At 38.4% G+C, this 18,950-nt stretch overlaps 1 pseudogene; it reads right to left on the bottom strand.

Moving 5' to 3' along the window:
• Positions 1-18,319: 18,319 nt before the first annotated feature.
• LOC126061478 (40S ribosomal protein S24-like) lies at positions 18,320-18,699 on the bottom strand (annotated as a pseudogene).
• Between the last annotated feature and the right edge of the window lie 251 nt (positions 18,700-18,950).

Genomic DNA, 18,950 nt, shown 5'->3' with positions numbered 1-18,950 from the left:
ATCCAGGTGTTAATTGAGTAAAAAAAACCCTATATTTTGTGAATTAAACTTGAAGTATACAAAAATCAATTCATAAACTAGCCTACGGAAAAAAAGGCAACTTCTCAATGGAAATAATATTTACATGAAATAAGAAGACTAAAATATTCGATTTAAAAAGCATATAACACTTAGAAGAAAGTAGAACAGCATGGCCCTAATAAATAGTAAAAAGCCATCATAAATACTTTATATAAAAAAAAGAATTAGTAAACATATGCTGAACCACACTAGTAGTAAAATAAATATAAAATTAAAGAATAATAATTATTGGTAAGACAACAAAAATGTAATATAATTAAAATGTTCTTTGCTTATGAGAATGGGTTGAAATTTTTAACTAATAAGTTTTACACTGATAGAACCTTTTTGAAAAACCTCCCCACAACTACCACAGCCTCCACCAGACTGAGTCCAGCACAACTAGATGGTGCCCGGCTACCATCACTGACTGCTCTGACAGGGATCACGATAGAGGATCCTGGACAGAGCTGGAGAAAAATGTAGAACAAAATTCCAACTCACAAAATAAAAAAAAAGAAGACAAGACTTAATGGCCTGACAGAAAGTGAAGAAACCCCGAGAGTATGGCCCCTGGACACTCTTTTAGCTCAGTAATGAAGTTACTCCTGAGGTTCACCCTTCAGCCAAAGAATAAACAGGCCCATAAAACAAAATGAGACTAAAGGGGCAAACCAGCCCAGGGGCAAGGACTAGAAGGCAGGAGGGGACAGGAAAGCTGGTAATAGGGAACCCAAGGTTGAGAAGGGAGAGTGTTGATATGTCGTGGAGTTGATAACCTTTGTCACAAAGCAATATGTGTACTAATTGTTTAATGACAAGTTAGCTTGTTCTGTAAACCATCATTTAAAGTACAATAATTTTAAAAAAGCGTGTGTTGGGGGGGCAATGCAGAACAGAATTTCAAATTCTCATGGTCTCCAGCCTTCCTGGAGCCATGAAGGTTGGATGACACCTGAAACTATTGCCCTGATAATCTTTCCACCTTAAATGAAACAATAGTTTAGGTGAACTAGTAAAAAATGTCCACCTTACACTCTTTTAAGATCTATGCGGAATCAAAGTGATAACAGAAACTTGCAAGGAACCTTAAGGAGCAGCTTATGTTAATGGGGGAGGAACAAGTCAGAAAAGGATGGTGATAATTGTTGCACAACTCAAAGAATGTAATCAGTGTCACTAAGTGATATGTGTTATGGATTGAATTATGTCCCCCCCAAAATGTGTGTATCGACTTGGTTAGGGCATGATTCCAATACTGTGTGGTTGTTCTCCATTTTGTGATTGTAATTTTATGTTAAAAGGATTAGGGTGGGATTGTAACATCACCCTTACTCAGGTCACCTCCCTGATCCAATGTAAAGGGATAAAAGGAAAGAGAAGCAAGCAGAGAATTGGGGACCTCATACCACCAAGAAAGCAGCACCAGGAGCAGAGCTTGTCCTTTGGACCCAGGGTCCCTGCGCCTGAGAAGCTCCTTGACCATGGGAAGATTGAGGACAAGGACTTTCTTCCAGAGCTGACAGAGACAGAAAGCCTTTCCCTGGAGCTGACGCCTTGAATTTGGACTTTGAGCCTACTTTACCGTGAGGAAATAAATTTCTCTTTGTTAAAGCCATCCACTTGTGGTGTTTCTGTTATAGCAGCACTAGATGACTAAGACAGTATGTGCAGAAACTGTTGAGTTGGTGTACGGTTTGCTGTGTATGTTCTCAACTACAACAACAAAATAAAATTAAAGAAAATTCTTCCTGTGTTTAAAAATTAAAAGTTTACTCACTTCACCTAATAATTCTAGTTTTTACATATTCTTTCCTTGGGAAGAAAAAAACCAAAATGGGTTTCAATATATATGTATTAAACATCCTAATAAAAAAAGGTTCATTTTAGAGAGCTTCCACATTTTGTCCTCGTGGAATGACAAGAGAACATCCTGTTTTGGGCCTGTTTATACTCATTCAGCTTGTCATTTAAGTCAATTAATTTGACTTTTCTAATAAATCAAGGTAAAACTAGTAATTATATTTTTATTTTGTATATTTAATACATACACATACATACATACATATAAATTTTAATCTGAGGACTATACTATTATTGTCTCAATTTCCTTTTATGGTCAATTTTTAAATTCTAAAATTACATTTCTAGACTAGATTGTAAATTCATTGCCTGGCTATCACTTCCTACAGACCAGGGATTCTCGTATTTATCCTTAAGCCCTCTGTGCCCAGCAGGATAGCTGACAGGAGAAAATATTTAATATATATTTGTTGACTGAATGTATAAATGAACAACTTCTAATATTAACCTCTTCCATTTGGAAACTTTGCTTATTTGCATCAAAGATATGTTCTTCGTGTTTTAGATTGGTTGTTTCTATTTAAATATGTTCAGACCCTAAGGGATTATTTTCATCTAGTTTTATTCAGATGGTTCCAATCTTAAAAACAAACATAATCTTTCAAGTCATCTACCGTGACTAATTTTTGGCCATTTTCCATATTTTCTTTCTTTGTCTCAAATTCTGGGATATTTTCTGGCCTATTTTTTAAAAAAATTGTGCCATAGCTTTGGTGGTACAATGAAGAGTTGAGAGGGATTTTAGAGACCCCATAATCCAATCTTCTATAATTGAGTGCCAAATAATTTGCTCCTCCTAATTGTACACATAGCTAAAGGCAAAGTCAGGACCAGAAACTAGATTGCCTTGTTCCTATCTTCTTCTCACTGTAGTCCTAATTTTTGAGGTTTTTTTTTCTTTTTCTTTGACATTTTTCTTTCCACTTTTCCTTAATTCAAGAACTATATATGGAGTGCACACTTTTTGCCAGACTCTGTGAGACTCACTAGTGTTAAGATAAATGGAAAGGCCATCATTCATTCGATTTGAATAGACACACTTGACAGAATATGGAAATATTCTCTCTCTCACATGTAATACTGCATGAATCTCTTCAGATTTGTTGTCTTCTATCTTAAATAAACTCATTCAGCCTGGTGTTCAACACTGAGTTCCTTTACTATTTTTCAAATTATAGCCTTCCCTTGAGAAACTTGATTAATTCATATTGCTGAAATTATCATCTTAGTGCAAATGACATATGGTTTCATTCCGTTTCTAGTCTGTCTGGTTTGGAACATATTTTTGAAACACTAATAGATTTCTTATCCTGGAAGCCTCTTAATGCTTTGACATTAAACATAGGCATTAAAAAATGTAGCAGTGTTAAATGAGAGTGGTAATCAGGATGTGACCACTGGGTCCTATTTCGTGTGAGTTAATGTAACGCAATTACGCCTGCTATCCTTAGAAAGGAACTTTAACAATGAGCTATTGTTTTAATTTTATATTATTTCTAGGTAAAATTGTGTTCTTGGTAAAACAGCAGTGTTTAAATTTTCAAAATATAAGAAATACTTAATTGTTACTACGGTGGATGCTAGCTTTGAGGTCTCTCTTTTCAATGTAACACTTTCAGATGGATATTTTGATTTTTTTTTTTAAACACACATATTCCGTCTTACATTAGTAGTTTTCTTATTATTATTTAAATAAAACCACTCGCCATTAAAAGCTTGAGAATTCATTTAAGTATTTTTTAAAATTACCCGTCAGAAGAAACAAGTGGTAATAATAATAGCTGGTTACCCTAAAATAGTTTAAAAATTAGGACTTAAATCTAAGGCTCTTATTTTAAAAATATGTATATACATGTATTTTCCCATGCTTAATACCTACTCTACCTTAGTGTTCATATCTCTAAATTATAAAGCTGAGGCCAACTGTAGAAATATCAGAGTAGCTGAAAGGGCTGTTCAAAAGAGATAGCGAGTTCACTCTGATGAGAATTACGAAGGCCAGTCCTATTTAATTCTGGCAGGATACTCTACGACCTGCACCTTTAAGACCTACAAAGACAACTTGAAATGGTGGACACTGAATTCTCTCCTGGAATCCTGGAAAAAGAGTAAATTATATCCCCCAAAATTATTTGGGAAAACAGCTTGCTGGTTTACCCCTTCATTATTTGACCCTGGTTCTCTTCCTCCCATGGTTTTTCTCCCTTGTTGTTAGGTGTCGTGGAGTCAGTCTCAACTCATAGTGACCATAAGTACTACTGAAGGAAATACTGCCTGGCTGTGTGCCATCCCCACAATCGTTGTTATGCTTGAGGCCATTGTTGCAGCCACTGTGTCAATCCATCTCACTGAGGGTCTTCCTCTTTTTTGCTGACCCTCTACTTTACCATGCATGATGTCCTTCTCCAGGGACTTATCCCTCCTGATAACATGTCCAAAGTAGTGAGACTAGTCTCACCACCCTTGCTTCTCCTATACATATATATATATATACATATATATATATATATGGAAACCCTGGTGGCATAGTGGTTAAGTGCTACGGCTGCCAACCAAAAGGTCAGCAGTTGGAATTGCCAGGTGCTACTTGGAAGCTCTATGGGGCAGTTCTACTCTGTCCTATAGGGTCGCTATGAGTCGGAATCGACTCGATGGCACTGGGTTTGGTTTTATATATATATATATATATATATATATATATATATATATATATATATATATATATATATATATATATATATATATGGAAACCCTGGTGGCGTAGTGGTTAAGTGGTATGGCTACTAACCAAAGGGTCAACAGTTTGAATCTGCCAGGTACTCCTTGGAAACTCTGTGGGGCAGTTCTACTCTGTCCTATAGGGTTGCTTTGAGTCGGAATCAACTGGAGGGCACTGGGTTTGGGTTTATATATATATATATATATAATTTTAAAAAGAAATATTTTGGGACTTTGGCATCTCATGCTTTGCTTTTTCATTGGTCATCTTCTTTCCATCCTCTCAGCATTCCTCCTCTACCTGTCACAAACTGGATTTGGTCTCTCTTTTTTCTTGTACCATCCCAGCCCACACATTGCTCTTTGGCTCTGTTGGTTCAAAAACCTGCATTCTTTGATAAAATTGAACTATAGGACAGATACTCTGATTCAGTTCCTAGGCTGTATGTCAGTTTGGAAAATTTCAGCTAAAAGTTGCAGAATATACCTATTTATGCTAACCAAAAGGTTGGCAGTTTGAATCCACCAGGCACTCCTTGGAAACTCTATGGGACAGTTCTACTCTGTCCTGTAGGGTCGGTATGAGTCAGAATCGACTCAACGGCACTGGGTTTGGTTTTGGTACACTGACTCATACATTAAGTTATCAAGAAATCATTTTTCATAACCAAAGTTCATAAACAAAGAAAGCCATAGGTGCAAAAGGATCAGATGCTTAATCATCTCGACAAATAAATAGCCATGCTTCCCCCATCTCTCTGTTCTCATCGGTGTCAACTTCATACCAAGGCTGGATTTCTTTGTGCTTACATCACAAAAGGCAATCATCCCCAGTAAACTTCTCATGTCTCACAAGTCTAGGTTGGGCACTGGACATGGGATTATTGGGACTGGTTTAGGTAACCACTGGCATATGAACTCAATGAGAGTGGACACTATGACTAGTTCATGACTGTATTCCTAATGCCTAGACATTTCCTGGCATGTAATAGGGTTTCACCATGTCATCTTGAGTAGATATTCAAACCACCATGACTACTATGTATGGTAAGTTAACTGTAAGGCTTACAGGTGATAATGCTCCCAGGAAATCAACTGAAAGACCATTCATCAGTTTTCTCCCTATACTTTCCTCAGCTCCTTCAAATCCTTATCCATGTATTCAACCCTGCCAGGGGTTCCAGATGCATTTGGACTTAAGAGTTTAAGTCAGTCCCTTTTTTCTTTAACTTTTTCATCAGCATTATGGAATCAGTGGTGCCTACCTGAAAGACTGGTTCTGAAAAATATGTACTCACAGGACCAACACAGTGTCAGGCATACAGAAAGCACATGCTAAATGTTAGCATTCCTTCCTAGACTCTTTAGTACTGAACAGGCAAAATTACAACTTTCTCTTCGACCTCTAGTCTGTACCACGAATCATGTTGTGGTAAGCTTGTTCTGAGGCTCTGAATCACAGGGCTGATGTTTGGACCTCATATTTGGGCCTCACGTTGTTTTGAACTCAATATGAGGTCCTTAGGAGATGTTTTTTGGAACTAGAGTTTCTGTACTCAAGGTCCTAGCTGCACTTGTCACTGGCCTCAGCTTCTGATTTGATTTCCATTTTAATTCAAGCTCTCATTGCTTGCCTAATTCCTTAAAAAAAAAAATTCCCTGTAAATTCTTATATGCTCCCTTACCTAGGCTGGGGGTGGGGGGCTGGGTACTCACCAGAATTCAGTTGATGACTTAGGCTTTTATATCCAAGGCCTGACTTCCCGAAGGCCAGTTTCTTTCCTGCCTAACTGGGCCTCCAAGTGTCATCTAACCAGGCTGCCCATCCTTACCCTTGCCTATCTTGCTGGATTATCTCACTTCTTAAACTCCATGCCTCAAGCCTAGAGATTGACTGAAAACACCATAATCTGGAAGTCTTTGACTTACATACCCTGCAGAATCACTTGTTAGTTGCTGTTGATTTGATTCTGACTCATGACGACCCATAGTGTCCTCAAGACTGTGACTTTTTGAAAGCAGGTCACCAGGCCTCTCTTCTGAGGCACCTCTGAGTGGGTTTGAACTACCAATCTTTGGGCTAGTAGTCAAGCACTTAAGCGTTTACAACCACCAATAACTGCCAGTGGAGGAACCCTGGAGGTACAGTGGTTAAGCACTGAACTGCTATGTGAAAGGTCTGCAGTTCAAGCCCACCAGCCGCTCTGTGGGAGAATGATGTGGCAGTCTGCTTCCACAAAGATTTACAGCCTTGGAAATCCTATGGGGGCAGTTCTACTCTGTCCTGTAGGGTTACCATAAGTTGGAATCTACTTGAAGACAATGGGCTTTTTGGCCTTTTAATAATAGCTGAATGCATCCATTCTGCCCTCTGGGGTATTTCAAATACCAAATTTTGGCTCCATCTCCATTTGGCCTGTATTCTGGCATTCACAGCCAAGTCTTGCTCCCAACTTTGCATACTTGATACCACCCAATGTCCCTGCACTATATCTATATACATATCCACTTCTAAACCTACATCATTTTAGTATAATTACGGATCTTAGGGACTCTTTCTTAATGAATGAATCTCAAACACTCAGACAAGTAATTCATATTTTTTTAAAAGAATGTTGTTTATTTATGTTTTATAACATATTTGGGAAAGCTTGTGTAATGGTCTTCTAATAATAAAAAGGAGATGGTGACTGATATATTTCTATCCTTAGTGAAATAATAATAATAATGCTTGGAACATCCACTTCCCCATCTGAGCATCCAGTCTGGCTCGTAGGGGCTCAACTATAGGTCTAAGTAAAAACTGTCAGCCTCCAGTGCACTTTGAAAACTACAGGATCTGGGATCTGGAGAGTCTTTGCAGAGGGGCTGACTCCTACTTTCAGGTAGAAGTCTGGAAGTGGTGTGGGATATACCTGGCATTATATTTAATAGGAATAAAGAGAGACTAAAGTCCCTGACTGATGTTTCTGTTATATTACAGATATTATTTCTGTTTAATTACAATAAAATAATCAAAGTAAAGTTTCACCCAGAGGACAGATAACTCTAATATTTTTAAGTCTATAAAGATACATATTGTTGTTGTTGTTGTTAGTTGCTATCAAGTTGACTCATGGTGATTCATGATGACTTCATGTGTTTAGAGTAGAACTACACTCCATAGGGTTTTCAAGGCTGTGAGCTTTTGGAAGCAGATAGCCAGTCCTTTCTTCAGAGATGCCCCTGGGTGGCTTCAAACTGCCAACTTTTCCACTAGATGTCCACGTGCTTAACTTATTGCCCCACCCAAGGACTCCAAATATATATACGTATTGCATTTTTGAATGGATAATGGAATATCTGTGTTGGGTTTTTTAAATTATGCTTTAGGTGAAAGTTTACAGCTCGAGTTAGTTTCTTATACAAAAATTTAAACACACATTTTTATGTGACCCTAATTGTTATCCCTATAATGTGACAACACACTCCTCCTTTCCACCCCAGATTTCCTGGGGTCCATTGAACCAGCTTCTATTCCTTTCTGCCTTTTCATCTTGCCTCCAGAGAGGAGCTACCCATTTAGGTTTTTTATCTACTTGAACTAAGAAGCACACTCTTCACAAGTACAATTTTATGTCTTATAGTCCAGTCTAATCTTTGTCTGAAGAGTCGTCTTCAGGACTGCTTTAAGTTCTGGGTTAACACAGTCTGGGGGCCATGTTTTTGGGGTTCCCCGGTCTCAGTCAGACCATTAAGTCTGGTGTTTTTAGTAGAATTTGAGTTCTGCACCCTACTTTTCTCCTGCTCCATCAGGCATTCTCTGTTGCATTCCCTGTCAGACAGTCATTGATGGTAGCCAGGCACCATCTAGTTCTTCTGGTCTGAGGCTGAAGGAGTCTCTGGTTTATGTGGCCCTTTTTGTCCCTTGGGCTAATATGTTCCTTGTGTCTTTGGGGTTCTTCATTCTCCTTTGCCCCAGGTAGGTTGGGACCAGTTGATACATGTTAGATGGCTGCTCACTAGTTTTTAAGACCCTAGATGCCACTCACCAAAGTGGAATGCAGTACATTTTCTTAATAAACTTTGTTATGCCATTTGACCTAGATGTCCCCTGAAACCATGGTCCCCAGATTTCTGCCCCTGCTACTCTCTCCCTCGAAGTGTTTAGTTGTATTCAGGAAACTTCTTAGCTTTTGGTTTCGCCCAGTTGTGCGTACTTCCCCTGTATTGTGTGTTGCCCTTCCCTTCACCTAAGATAATTCTTGTCTACTAGTTAGTGAATTCCCCCCTTCCTTCCTCCCGACCCTTGTAACCATCAAAAAATGTTTTCTTCTGTGTTTAAACTTTTTCCTGAGCTCTTATAATAGTGGTCTCGTACAATATTTGTCCCTTTGTGATTGACTAATTTCACTCAGCCTAATGCCTTCCAGATTCCTTCATGTTGAGACGTTTTGCGGATTCATCCTTGTTCTTTATAGTTGTGCAGTAGTCCATTGTGTGAATATGCCATAATTTGTTTATCCATTTGTCTGTTGATGGGCACCTAGGTTGTTTCCATCTTTTTGCTATTGTGAACCATGCTGCAATGAACACGGGTATGCATATATCTATTCATGTGAGGGCTCTTATTTTTCTAGGATATATTCCAAAGAGTGGGATTGCTGGATCGTATGGTAGTTCTATTTCTAGCTTTTTAAAGAAGTGCCAAATCTATTTCCAAAGTGGTTGTACCATTTTATATTCTCACCAGCCTTTCCACAACCTCTCCAACAGTTATTATTTTGGGTTTTTTGGATTAATGCCAGCCTTGTTAGGGTGAAACGGTATCTTATTGTAGTTTTGATTTGCATTTCTCTAATGGCTAATGATGGTGAGTATTTCCTCATGTACTGATTAGCCACCTTAATGCCTTCTTCGGTGAAGCGACTGTTCATATCATTTGTCCATGTTTTAATTGGGTTATTTGACTTTTTGTGGTTGAAGTTTTGCAGTACCTTGAAGATTTTAGAGATTAGACCCTGATGGATATGTAATAGCCAAATTTTTCTTCCCAGTCTGTAGGTTGTCTTTTTATTCTTTTGATGAAGTCTTTTGATGAGCATTTAAGTGTTTGATTTTTAGGAGCCCCCAGTTATCTAGTTTCTCTTCTGTTGCTTGTACATTTTAGTCATGTTTTGTATTATGTTTATGCCATGTATTAGGGCTTGTAGCATTGTCCCTATTTTTTCTTCCATGATCTTTATCATTTTAGATTTTATATTTAGGTCTTGTTGGTCCATTTTGAGTTAGTTTTTGTGCAGGGTGTGAGGTATGGGTCTTGCTTCATATTTTTGCAGGTGGATATTGAGTTATGCCAGCATCATTTACTAAAGAGACTGTTTTTTCCCCATTTAATGGACTTGGGGCCTTTGTCAAATATCAGCTGCTCATAGGTGGATGAATTTACATCTGGAGTCTTAATTCTGTTCTCTTGGTCAATGTATCAATTGTACTGGTACGAGGTTGTTTTGACTCCTGTGGCAGTGTAACAGTTCTAAAATCAGGTAGAATGAGGCCTCTCACTGTTTTCTTCTTCTTCAGTAATGCTTTACTTATCCGGAGCCTCTTCCTTTTTCTTAGGAAGTTGGTGATTTGTTTCTACATCTTATTAAAAAATGTCATTGGAATTTGGATCGGAATGGCATTGTATCTGTAGATCGCTTTGGGTAGGATAGACATTTTCACAATGTTGACTCTTCCTATCCATGAGCAAGGCATATTTTTCACTTATGTATATATCTCTTTTGGTTTCTTGCAGTAGTGTCTTGTAGTTTTCTTTGTATAGGTCTCTTATGTCTCTGGTTGGATTTACTCCTAAATATTTTATCTTCTTGAGGGCTATTGTAAATATTATTGATTTGGTCATTTCTTCTTCAAAGTCCTCTTTGTTGGTGTAGAGGAATCCAACTGATTTTTGTATGTTTGTCTTGTATCCTGATACTTTGCCGCATTCTTCTATTAGTTCCATTAGCTTTCTTCTGGATTCTTTGGGGTTGTCCGTGTAGAAGATCATGTCATCTGCAAATAGGGATGATTTTACTTCTTCCTTACCAATTTGGATGCCCATTATTTCTTTTTAAAGCCTAATTGCTCTGGCTAGGACCTCCAGCACAATGTTGAATAAGAGCGATGATGAAGGTTATCCTCGTCTGATTCCCATACTCAAGGGGCATGCTTTCAGACTCTTCATTTGGGATGATGTTGGCTGTTGGGTTTGTATGAGTGCCCTTTCTTATGTTGAGGGATTACCCTTCTATTCCTATTTTGCTGAGAGTTTTTTTTTTTTTAATCATGAATGGGTGTTGGACTTTGTCAAATGTCTTTTCTGCATCAATTGATAAGATTATGTGATACTTGTCCTTTGTTTTGTTTATGTGATGGATTACATTGATTGTTTTTCTAATGTTGAACCATCCCTGCATACTTGATATAAATCCCACTTGGTCATGGTGAATTATTTTTTCATGTTGTTGAATTCTATTGGTTAGAATTTTGTTGAGGATTTTTACATCTATGTTCATGAGGCATATTGGTCTGTAATTTTATTTTTTGTGGTGTCTTTAGCTGGCTTTGGTATCAGGGATATGCTGGATTCATAGAATGAATTTGGGAGTATCCCATCCTTTTTTATGCTCTGAAATACCTTTAGTAGTAGTGCTGTTAACTCTTCTCTGAAAGATTTGCAGAATTCTCCAGTGAAACCATCAGGGCCAGGGCTTTTTTTGTAAGGAGTTTTTTTAAATTGCTTTTTCAATTCCTGCTTTTGTTATAGGTTTACTAAATTGTTCTTTCTCTGTTTGTGTTAGTTTAGGTAGGGAATGTGTTTCTAGAAATTTATCTATTTCCTCTAGGTTTTAAAATTTGTTGGAATGTAATTTTTCATAATATTCTGTTAGGATTCTTTTAATTTCAGTAGGGTCTGTTGTGCTATTGCTCTTCTCATTTCTTATTTGGGGTATTTGCTTCTTTTCCTGTTTTTCTTTTGTCAGTTTGACCAGTGGTTTATCGATTTTGTTGATCTTTTCAAAGAACCAGATTTTGGTCTTGTTAACTCTTTCAATTATTTTTCTATGCTCTATTTCATTTAATTCTGCCCTAATTTTTATTATTTGCTTTCTTCTGGTGCCCGAGGGCTTGTTTTGCTTCTCTCTTTCTATTTGTTTGAGTTATCGGGTTAATGTTTTGATTTTGGCCCTTTCTTCTTTTTGGATGTGTGCATTTATTGCTATAACTTGACTTCTGAGCACTGCTTTTGCTGTGTCTCAAAGGTTCTGGTAAGATGTGTTTTCATTCTTATTTGATTCCGTGAATTTCTTTATTCCACCCTTAATTTCCTCTATAACTGAGTAGTTTTTGAGCAAGGTGTTGTTCAGTTTTCATGTATTTGACTTTTTTTCAGTTATTGATTTCTACTTTTATGGCTTTGTGGTCAGAAAAGATATTTTGTAATATTTTTAATGTTTTGGATTCTGTTAAGGCTTGCTTTGTGGCCTAATATGTGGTCTGTTCTGGAGAGTGTTCCATCTGCATTAGAAAAGAAAGTATACTTGGCTGCTATTGTGTGGTGTACTCTGTATATGTCTATGAGATCAAGTCGGTTGATTGTGGCATTCAGATCATCCGTGTCTTTACTGAGCTTCTTTCTGGATGTTTTGTCCTTCATCAAAAGCTTTGTGTGGAAATCTCTTACTGTTACTGTGGAGCCGTCTATTTCTGTTTGCGTTTGTTTTATGTATTTTGGAGCCCCATCTTTTGGTACGTAAATATTTATTACGGTTATGTCATCCTGGCCTGTTGACTTTTTAATCATTTCATAGTGTTCTTCCTTATTCTTTGTGGTAAATTTTGCTTTAAAGTCTGTTTTGTCAGAGGTTAATACTGCCACTCCTGCTCTTTTTTGATTGTTGTTTGCTTGGTATATTTTTTTTTCATCCTTTGAATTTTAGTTTGCTTGTGTCTTTGAGTCTAGGATGTGTCTCTTATAGGCAGCATATAGACAGGTCGTGCTTTTTTAATCCATTCTGCCACTCTCTGTCTATTTATTGGTGCGTTTAGTCCATTTACATTCAGGGTAATTATTGATAGGTATGAGTTAGTGATTTTTGTGTGTGTGTGTGTGCTCTTGACAGTTCTTTGTTCCACTTAATTTTCTGTGCCAAGTCATTTTTCTTTATATATTTTCATTATTGATTTTGTATTTGCTAAGTCTTTATATTTTTTATTTTGAAGCGCAGGATTATTAGCTTCCTTTGTGGTTACATGAATATTTACTTCTATTTTTCTAAGTTTAAACCAATCTTTTATTTCTTTATAACACCTTGACTTTCTCTCTATATGAAAGATCTATGACTACATTATTTAGTCACTCTTTTTTGTTTTAATGTTGTCATCTTTTACATATTATGTCTCTGTTTCCCTATTTTCAGTGTTTTAGCTTTGACTTATTTTTGTGACTTCCCTACCTGGTGTTGATATCTGGTTGCTCTGTCCTGTGTTCTAGTCTTGGGTTGTTATAGGATGTTATTGATTTTCTAACCAGAAGATTCCTTTTAGTGTTTCTTGTAATTTTGGCTTGGTTTTTACAAATTCCCTAAGCTTCTGTTTATCTGGAAATGCCCTAATTTCACCATTATATTTGAGAGAGTTTTGTTGGATATATAATTCTTGGCTGGCAATTTTTTTCCTTCAAGGCTTTATGTATGTCATCCCATTGTCTTCTTGCCTGCATGGTTTCTGCCAAGTAGTCCCAGCTTAGTCTTAATGCTTCTCATTTGTAGATGACTTTTCATTTATCCCTAGAGGCTCTTAAAATTCTCTTCATCTTTGGTTTTGGCAAGTTTGATTATAATGTGTCTTGGTGACTTTCTTTTGGGATCTACCTTGTGTGAGGTTTGATGAGCTTCTTGGATAGACATCGTCTCATCTTTCACAATATCAGAGAAGTTTTCTGCCCACAAATCTTCAACAATTCTCTCTGTATTTTCTGTTACCCCCCGTTCTAGTACTCCAATCACTCATAGGCTATTCCTCTTGACAGAGTCCCACATAATTCTTAGGGTTTTTTCATTTTTTAAAAATTCTTTTATCTGATTTTTCCTCAAATAAGTTGGTGTGAAGTGTTTTATCTCAAATCTCACCAATTTTGACTTCCATTGCCTCACTTTTGCTCCTATGACTTTCTATTGAGTTGCCTAATTCTGAAATTTTATTCTTAATCTTTTGGATTTCTCTTTGCTGTCTTTCTACAAATTCCGGTAGCCTATTAAATCTTTCATTTTGCTCTTGTATAACCTTCTTAAGTTCCTTTATTGCTTTCTCTGTGTGTTCCTTGCTTGTTCTGTGTTTTGCCTGATCTCCTTCCTGATCTCTTGAAGAGCTCTGTATATTAATCCTTTGAATTCTACCTCTGGTAATTGTACAAAATTATCTTTCTCCAGAAGGTTCCTTGATTCTTTTTTTTTGGTGGCTTGCTGAAACCATCACGGTCTGCCTCTTTATGTGATTTGATACTGACTGTTGTCTTCAAGCCCTCAGTAAGTTATTGTATTTATTTTCTGTTTGCTTACTGTGTCCCAGTTTCTTTTTTCATTTTTATTTTATAAAGGGCCTGGACATTTGGATGAACAAGTTGCTTTTTTTTTTAATGTGTTTTAATTGAAAGTTTACAGTTCAAGTTGGTCTCTCATACAAAAACTTATACACACCTCGCTATGTAACTCTGGCTTCTCTCCCCATAATGTGGCAGCATACTCCTCCTTTGCACCCTGTATTCTCCATGTCAATTCAACTAGTTCCCGTCCCCCTCTGCCTTCTCACCTCATCTCCAGGCTGGAGGTGCCCACATAGTCTCATGTGTCTACTTGCGCCAAGAAGCTCACTCTTCACCATTTTCTATCTTATAGTCCAGTCCAATCCCTGTCTGAAGAGTTGGCTTCAGGAATGGTTCCAGTCTTGGGCTAGCAGAGGGTCTGCAGGCCATGACCTCCGGGGTCCCTCCAGTCTCATTCAGACCATTAAGTCTGGTCTTTTTAAGAGAATTTGAGGTCTGCATCCTACTGTTTTCCTGCTCCATCAGGGATTCTCTGGTGTGTTCCCTGTGAGGGCAGCCATTGGTGGCAGCCAGGCACCATCTAGTTCTTCTGGTCTGAGGCTGATGAAGTCTCTCATTTATGTGGCCCCTTCTTTCCTTTGGGGTCATATTTACCTTGTGTCTTTGGTGTTCTTCATTCTCCTTTGCTCCGTGTGGGATGAGACCAATTGATGCATCTTAGATGGCCACTTGCTAGCATTTAAGACCCCAGATGTAACCTCACCAAAGTGGGATGCAGAATGTTTTCTTAATACATTTTGTTACGCTAATTGACCTAGATGTCCCCTGAAACCGTGGTCCCCTGACCACCATCCCTGCTACTCTTGTTTTGTTTTGATATGCCCAAATAGGCTGGTCATGTGAGCTAGTTTGGTTATTGACATCTTTGAAGATCCCACCTCCCATCAGCAAGTGGTTAGAGCTGCTACTAGGTATGTGAGCCCAGGAGTCCGTTCACTTTTCTTATGTGGATTCAGCTCAGGTGTTCAGGTCATTGGTCACTGAGTGTGCAGTGCAGGTTCTCACCTACAGTCCTAGATGGGCAGGGGTGATTGGACTAGGCACAGGTATCCGGCTGCAGTAGGAGGTCATGTACTGAGCAAGGCAGGGGGTTGATGGCTGCCCTGAGTGTCTGGGTGGAAGATGTGTCCTTGTTTCCTAGAGTATGTAGGTTGGTGGGTTTTGCAGCTGGACTATGGGCACCTGATGATGTTGAGTGTAAGGACCGGGAGGCACCACTTATTCTTGGGCCCCTGTCATGGGTGCCTAGGTGAAGTGGGTGAAGCCACTAGTCCTCAGGCCTGGATCTGGGTAGATGAGGACCCTGCTTAATGGGCAGGGCAGTGGCAAATGTCACAAATCTGCCACTCCCTCTTATAGCTGATGCAGTTGAAAATAAGCTTTAGTGTATATATCCTGTTGTACTGTGCTAATGGGAAACCCTGGTGGTGTAGTGGTTAAGAGCTACAGCTGCTAACCAAAAGGTTAGTAGTTCAAATCCACCAGGCACTCCTTGGAAACACTATGGGATAGTTCTATTCTGTCCTAAAGGGTCTCTATGAGTCAGAATTGACTTGACGACAATGAGTTTTATTTATTTATTTTGTACTGTGCTAACGTGGGCCTACACAGTTGAAATGGGCCCACACAGATCTATGCAGGAGGGAAATGCATTCAAAGTCCATGGACCCCTTATGCCTGTGCCTAAACAAAGGGGATGTGCCTGCCCTGAGTTCCAGGCTTAGGGGAACTGGCAGATTATTTTTTCTTGTTTGTTAATTTGTTCCCTCTCTAAAGCTGGGAGAATGGCTCAGAACACACAACGGATCCTACTTTCAGCCCAGGGGGCACAGCAATCACTGAAGCTGAACCAGGACCTGGAACAAGCAGGGAGGGAGCAGGTAAATGGGAGAGAAGCATCTCCCAAAGTGTTTTTGTTGTTGTTGTTCTGCACAGTAGATTAGACGCTTGTACTTATCTTTCTCTTATTGAGTGCCACTTCTCGCTGCTTCTGGAGGCTTGAGCAGACTCTCTGGTGCTTGGTCTCTCCCCATGTGGAAAACATATCCTGAGTGCCACTGCTTGCCTCACCCCACACACGCCAGCCTCCAGCCTGCATGGTGCCAACCAGGTTTGTTCTGGCAACTCCTCACTTCTTCTGAACCATCTCTTCCTCCCCTGCCGCTTGGTCCAATTCCTCAACTTTGTCTTTGATGTTCAGGGGTCCTAGATAGTCATGTATAATCAATTCATTTGTTTTTTCAAGTCTTTGTTATAAGAGGGACCCCAGGAAGCATCTGACTACTCCGCCATCTTGGCGCGGCCTCTGCATACCTGTGTATTTCTTAATAATGGTTCTGTGCTGCAAAATATACCAGATCTAACCATGTTTTTGGGAACCATGTGAAAAAATACCAAAATCAGTGTCAAAGTCTAAGAGCAACATTAGAAAAGCAGAGCTAACCAAATTAGTAAGCGTATTTCACCCTTCAGCCAAAGATTAGACAGGTCTATAAAACAAACAATAATACATGTACTTCAGCCATGTATACAAGACTAAACAGGCACACCAGCCCGAGGCGAAGATGATAAGGCAGTAGGGGACAGGAAAGCTGGATGAATGGAAATGGGAACCCAAGTTTGAGAAGGAGGGAGTGTTGACACATTGCGGTGGTGGCAACTAATATCCAAAACAATGTGTATATTAATTATTTAATGGGAAACTAATTTGTTCTGTAAACCTTCATCTAAGGCACAATAAACAACAACAACAACAAAATACTAACCATAAAAATTCCTTGGGCTTCTAGTGCCACTTGAACAAAACCACAAAGAAGTGGGCAAATATATGTTTGGTGTAGTTAGCTCCATTTTATTCGGTTTTGTCTTTTTTTTTAAAACTTTAGTTTATAAATTTAATTTCAATTAGATTACCCGAATCAAACTCAAAGTCTTGAGTTTATAATTGAGACATATTGGTCACTCTTTGTAGTGGGAATTTAATTGATAATTTTATGTCCAACTTTTCACCTTTAATTAATATAGAACTCAGAGCTATTTAAATAACCATTTTTCTTGCTTACCCATTGCTTAATTATTAATTTTCTTTGTAGAGTTCAACCCATCTCTGGTTCTACAGACAGCAATCACAGAGTGCTGCCTGCAAGCCTACGTTCCTGACACGCAGTGAGTATGCCTTTTACTTTTTATGGCTGAGGACATCCCTGGGCACTCTACAGAGATTTCATTTGGCTCCTATCCTCAACTGGCTCTATACTCTGCTTTAGTAACACTCCCTGATTCCAAAGAGATGCTGACATGTGGAGGATTAGCATGAAGGTGAGAGAGAGGGAAGGAATCAAGCCAGTAAACCCGAAACTTGTGTATGTGTTGAATATTTCATGGGCAACTGCATATGGGATTGTGTTTTTTTTTTTTTTTTTTTAAGTATGTGTAACATCTGTTTCTCTTTTTCACTGAAATCATATGTAGCGCTTTTTTCTGCTTAAGAGCAGATTTTTTATTGTTTCATAAATAATTTTGCATTTGTACCAAAGGCATTTCTATTAATTCAATATGGTGCAATAAAAATATTCCACGGAATGAATTTGACCATATTGTTTATTGATCTCTCTGCTTATTGACTTTATGTTCATCTTTAGCCAACTATCACATCAACTTTTTTGGTATTCATCTGGACACAGAAATTGGGTATTGAAGGGAGCCCTTCTATTTTTGTTCCTTTTTTTTTTTTTTTTTTTTTCCTTGGTGTTTGGAAGGCAGTAGGAGACAGGGGAGAAATAGGATTTAAGGCTGCTTATTATTTGCAAGGAAGAAACATATGTAAATGTTTCTGCTGCTGCTCTGTGCTTAAGAAAGCAACAACACTGTTGTGAGCATCTGAGACACACAGGAAATAAGAGACCAACGTAAAGACTCAGTTCCATCTTGAGGTTGCTTTTTTTTTTTTAAGTTTTTATAGTTTATTCATCCTCTGGTGAAAAATTCACACAACCATCACAGATCAAGTCACTGCAGAACCTTTATTCCTGTTATCCCATCTCCAACTCACTTGTTGCCAGTACCAGTGTTGGCCTTTGCAGTCCCCTGCCTTTCTTTATTCTGTTCTGTGCTGTTTCCTTGAGGTCTTTTTCTTCTTATACAGGTTATGTCTTGCAAGCCTGTGTTTGGGTTCATTTTCTTTATGTAATCCAAGGAATTGTAAATCATGCCAAGCCAGTAGTCTTGCTACCACCAAAATGGGCTCTGAATCCAAACACAAAGATGACATCTGGTGTAGTCTTGTATATTTTGGTTAGTTTTTCCCGAATTTCTGTCTCAGGTACTGTTGCCTTCCCAGGGTGAAAGACATCAATGACCATTGTTTTCTGCTGGAATAGTCGTTTGGTCATGAACTTCCCAGTCTGGATAGTCACTGTGTCATTCATGATGGTGGCTGATCCTCAGGCAGCCAGGGAAGAAAAGCTTGGGGTTGCATTTTTATGACTCAAATGAACATTGACTGGACCTGAAATATTTTTCAATATGTGGGAAGAAAAATGAATTTAAAGCTTAATTGGTCAGTTTTACAAAGAAAAAGATTTAGAATTTTTTTGACTTTGTGATAAACCCGACTTCTTTTTACACACCCAGTCTCTATTCCCATTACTACCCACGATGAAGGCCTCGCCCCATGCTC

Source organism: Elephas maximus, chromosome 18, assembly GCF_024166365.1.
Source record: "Elephas maximus indicus isolate mEleMax1 chromosome 18, mEleMax1 primary haplotype, whole genome shotgun sequence".
Classification (NCBI taxonomy): Eukaryota; Metazoa; Chordata; class Mammalia; order Proboscidea; family Elephantidae; genus Elephas; species Elephas maximus.
The sequence above is the reverse complement of the archived record's forward strand: the minus strand, read 5'-3'. Positions and strand labels throughout refer to the sequence as shown.